Source organism: Nanorana parkeri, unplaced genomic scaffold (assembly GCF_000935625.1).
Source record: "Nanorana parkeri isolate BGI_ZX_2015 unplaced genomic scaffold, ASM93562v1 scaffold135, whole genome shotgun sequence".
NCBI classification, from domain to species: domain Eukaryota; kingdom Metazoa; phylum Chordata; class Amphibia; order Anura; family Dicroglossidae; genus Nanorana; species Nanorana parkeri.
This window is the reverse complement of record NW_017306403.1, coordinates 749,486-754,550: the sequence shown is the minus strand read 5'-3', so window position 1 is coordinate 754,550 and position 5,065 is coordinate 749,486. Positions and strand designations below refer to the sequence as shown.

Genomic DNA, 5,065 nt, shown 5'->3' with positions numbered 1-5,065 from the left:
CGGGGGGGGGATCCAGTGGCGTCACAAGGGGGGTTCCGGGTGGCACCAAAATGACTGACAGTCACCTTCTCTGAAAAGTTGGGCACTCGGTCCTGAAAGTTGCACGAGAGTGGGGTAGAAGAACGTCCCCGCCTCCTCTTTGCCAGGGGTCCATCACCAAGATGGCTGCTGGCAGCTAAGCGTGCATGATGACGTCCCTGTGGGGTGTCACTCAGTGGCCTCTCTGGGTGACACCATGCCTGGGGACGCCCCTGCCCCCATTACATTTTTGCTATGGTGCCCATGATCTGTAGTTACACCCCTGTGTTTTGTATTCATGCAGACTTGTAAAGCTGCCCACTCTAAGGGCCCACACCAGACACATTGGGATGCGCTAGCCACTTTGTCACCCACCCCCTCATCACATGACTGCAGTCATGTTTTTATTGCTATCTGTGTGCCCACCAGAGAAACTTCCCTCACTTGACCTGTGTCCCCAGGACAGGAAGTGAGAGGACCTTTCCCCAACAAGGTCACATGACAGTAGTTTTAATCCTTCCCCACTGAAAACGGTAACCAACATTAAAGCAGGAGTTTCACATTAAAAGGACAGCTTGTTTCTGTCTAGACAAGTGTTACAAATGTACCAAGAGTTCCCCTTTAGCTTTCCATTTCCTCTACTTCTGCACAAGTCTCAGTGTCTCTTGCGGTCATTTGATGTCATGGCGAGCAAGCCTGTGTCTACATAGAGCATGCTCGGCCTGCGCGGGTACCGGCTTTTCACTGCCGCTATCGCTTTTCTTTCTATGACAATAATAGCGCAGTATTCTGATACAACAGCTGCGGGAGCGCAGACAGTCACTCGTGTGTCCACCTCTTATGCCTAATGTGAGCCTTGGATGGCGCTTCCTGCCAAAAGTCTGATGTAACCGGCCATATTTAGCAGCCTGACCCCTCCCGGGGCAAGGGGTGACGTTGAGGGCAGCCAGTTTGGGCGATGGCAACGTCTGGAAGCCCCAGCCGGGACAGGATCCGTACGGTTTTCTCTGAGGCATCTTCAGTTTCCCCCGGCTGTGCGATCTCAGCAGAATGGTGATAATTCATCGCTGTCATATATTGGAGGTGACCTTGGCGGGCAGCTGGGAAAGGGCCAATGAACAGGTTATTATTTCCCTCTGTTAAGCAGTTCTATTACACTCTTAATAAATATTGCTTGTGCAGATCCCCAGAGTGCACAGAACAGCACCTCGCGGCGTGGACGGTGTACTGGACTCGGGAAAACAAAAGATGGATATATGATGAAGAGGCCCGGGGAAGGGGGGGGCACCTACCAAATCCTTTGACCTAAATAACAGAGAAACATTTAGCATGCTAAAGCAGAACTTTGGCAAATCCTGTTTGTATCGAAAATGGAAACATTGTAGAGCCGAAGGTGGGTCTCTGGAGCTTCGCTGATTTATGTGGCGGGTGGTCAACATCGCACTCCTGACCAAACAGAAACCGCTTGGAGTTGGGCGGATGCACAGAGTGACTACGTATGCCTCCCGTGAATCAATAAATGAATGTAGAAAAGGTCACTCTCACTACATTCAGCTTTACATACCCCACACTTCAAGGATCATGGCTTTCAGACCTCGCCTGGTCCTGGCACAGTCAAAACACCAGTATACTGAAGCCACTTCATTCTCTTGTTTGTCTTGCTTGACTGCAGGTTGGTTGTAAAGGTGAAGAGACACGCACAGGTGAAGAGACATGAGAGAAGAAACCTTGGTGCTTAATTGTAGGGCCGTGTCCCATTAGCAGTCATGTTGATGGTGGCAACTAACCAGGTACAGGGTTGCTAAAGAGAGAACTAACTTGCGTCAAGGATGTCGGTCACTCGTTGGTTGCCGAATCTCTCTGATTACCAAATCTCAACGGTGACCAATAACGTGCTGGCTTGCCAGGAAGCAGCAACAGAGCCACGCAGCTAACTACAGGCTGTTTTTCCATTGGTGATCCTGCCACTATCTTCCTGTGCTAGGGTGACGACACTCACCCACAGAATTGTATCGGGGAAGCAGTGTTGCCACCCTAGGACAAGACTACAGTAAGCTCCCCCTCTCGTCTCTTACGTAACATTGTGATAGGGGTACTCGGGTATAACTGAAAACAATGTGATGGATAAAAAGGGCAGCACAAGCATAACAGGTATTCTTTTTTTTTTTTTTCCCCATTCAAAGTTTTCTGTTACTCCCGTTGCAAAGTTGTTGTCAATAATAACTTTTCAGAAAAGAAAGAAGATGCAACACAATAAGTTACATTGTCACTCCTGCCCCTAGGTGTGCTCCCTGATCGCCCTGCATGGCCGCTTAGGCCCGGTTCCCACCTGGGCGTTTTTCTGCGCTTTCGTACTTGCAGAAAAACGATCAAACAGGGAAATGCCATTATTTTCAATGTGCATGGTTCCCATCTGGGCGTTTGTCTGCGAGTACGAACGCGCGGGAAACCGCCCTACGCCCAAAGAAGTACATGTACTTCTTTGGGGCGTTTTGGTCGGGCGTTTCCATTGGGAAACGGCCAACTAGCCCTCGGAAACGCGCGTTTGTCTACCACGAATCGCTGTAAAAACGCGCGACCCGAACCGCGCATATTCAATCCGCCTAGGTGTGAACCCAGCCTTACACCCTTTGCTTTCTAGATCTGCTTTCAGAAGCTCTGCCCGGGTGCGGCGGTGACATCCAGGAACAAAACATAAATGTTAACTTTCCACACTAATTAAGCAGATTGAAAAAAACACATAAACGTCATTTAGAAATGCCTGGGGAAGATAAAATGATTATTTAGGAGGCCCGGCCAACTTTAATCTCTGCGGTTCATTGCAAGTTGTGTAACGCCGGTCATACTGAAATACCGGAGCTCTGAGTATTAACCACAGCTGCGGCATCTTCCTGTCAGATAATAGACTTATTATAGTCCCTGAGATTGTCTGGCAGCTCAGTCATGAGACTCGTCACAAGCGCAACGCTTTATAAGAGGGCGACCTATTGCACGCGGAACCGGCGTATTCAGTGGATTATTTCACCCCTCAGTCAAATGATAAAGACTACAATTTAGAAATACTTTGACGTAAAGTTATTTAATGGACACGTGAATGGTTGCAGAAGCACCAGAATTCTTGCCTTGGCTAGAGAAACCATTGGACAAGGTGGCCAGTCACATGACCAAATGCCTAGTCATTGGAGTTATAAGCTAAAGTGCATTTGTACCTTCCCTATATTGAGCAAAGTAACAGTTTCTCTTTAGAGTAGGGACTTTTTCCAACATTTCATTACTTCCCCCATCCAGGAATGAAAACTGGTATTTATGGGTAGATGGGGCATTCCTGGAGCCTGCAACAAATTGAGTTTATAAGAATCAGACACTTTCTTGGAATCCAGTGGCAGCGTGTATAGTGATAGCTGCACGGTATGCGGAGAGGAGGAGGGAGTCTTGGGAAAGTAAAGTACATACTCCCTATGGTCCCTGTCATAGTAAGGTGAACTTTATGTTTTTTAAGCAATGTGGCTGCAATACTCTTATTCATCAAGAAGCTGCCCGTTGCAGTACCTCTTCTTTTGTCTTCCGGGTTGACTGTCACCCAACAATACTCAACCTGGAAGTCTGAGGAAAGACTGAGCGCAGGGTGTCCATGACTTCACCCCGGGAGCACAGCCCCCTGCACTCAGTGTATTGACACAGATAAGGGCACTAACGTCAACACGTTGGCGCTGCTTTCTGGATCATACTGCACTGCTGGAAGATTAGGTAAGAGGAACAGGACCCAGCGTGCCCCATGACCAGCAAGAAGACATTAGAAAAATGTAAAGTAAAAAGCAGAACATACTGCTGGCAGGTACCGCCGTTAAGGAAGAGGGTACTATGCGGAAAGGAAGCGCAAAACCTGGAGTTTGGCTTTAAATGTGAATATTTTAGTTGGGTCAAGTTTTGAAGGCCTGTGTTGACGGGCTTTGGGCTTGTGTCAATGGCATCAGTTTGTCGTCCGTTTGAGACTCTTCTGAAATCATTCACATTTATTGAAGATGGTCTCCTTTTGACGTACAGTTGACCTCCTTTTCCCCTGCATTTGACCCTGTAGTTGACCTTCTGACATAAGTTTGACCACCTTCTGACCTGCATTTGACCCTGCAGTTGACCTCCTTTTAAAGTACATTTGACCTCCTGACCTGCATTTGGCCATGCAGTTGACCTCCTGATCTGCATTTCACCCTGCCCTTGACCTTTTAATGTACGGGTGACCTTCTCCTGGCCTGTATTTGACCCTGCAGTTGACCTCCTGATCTGCATTTCACTCTGCAGTTGACCTTCTTTTGATGTACGTGTGACCGTCTTCTGACCTGCAGTTGACCTCCTGACCTGCATTTGACCCTGCAGTTGACCTCCTGATCTGCATTTCACTCTGCAGTTGACCTTCTTTTGATGTACGTGTGACCGTCTTCTGACCTGCAGTTGACCTCCTGACCTGCATTTGACCCTGCAGTTGACCTCCTGATCTGCATTTCACTCTGCAGTTGACCTTCTGCCCTCCATTTGACCCAGCAGTTGACCTCCTTGTAATGTACATTTGACCTCCTGACCTGCAGTTGACCTTTTCCTGACCTGTAGTTGACCTGCTTCAAATGGGTTTTACATTCCCATAGACTGGTACGTGGAGCTATATGAACGAAAGCCCGCCAGCACAGGCCCTTATGTGTTGTCTGTGCTTCAATTACCTAATGTATTTCTGTGGATGTGTAACTGTGCTTTGGCTTCCCCGTGTTGGACGCAAAAGGGGTTAATGGCCCCCTGCAAGGGGTGCCCGGAGGTCGACATTTTGTAGCGCTCGCCCTACTGTGGATTCCGTGCCGTCGACAGGCGCAGCAGCAGAGGGCCGAGGGAAAATAACAGCATATATGAAATGATAAATGTTTTGTAAGTGGATGTCACAGATTTAATTCCATTTCAGGGCCTGTCGACAGCACAGAATCCACTTGAGTTTGTCTCTCGCCGTTTATAATGTCACTGAACTCTAGAATGAAATTATTTGGCAGTAATTCAAGCCTCTCTG

At 48.2% G+C, this 5,065-nt stretch overlaps 1 protein-coding gene and 1 long non-coding RNA gene across 7 annotated transcripts in view; one reads left to right on the top strand and one right to left on the bottom strand.

The window, feature by feature from the left end:
• LOC108784975 overlaps nt 1-2,169 on the bottom strand; it is a 3,215-nt gene extending 1,046 nt beyond the window's left edge. Inside the window, exons 1-2 of the long non-coding RNA XR_001941104.1 lie at nt 2,159-2,169; nt 405-408 (exon numbers count right to left, since the gene is read on the bottom strand). This is a non-coding gene — a long non-coding RNA (uncharacterized LOC108784975). The remainder of the gene's footprint in view (nt 1-404; nt 409-2,158) is intronic.
• Nucleotides 1-5,065, top strand: part of PLXNA1 (plexin A1) — a 293,334-nt gene that overhangs the window by 42,487 nt on the left and 245,782 nt on the right. The gene's annotated exons all lie outside the window — the stretch shown is intronic.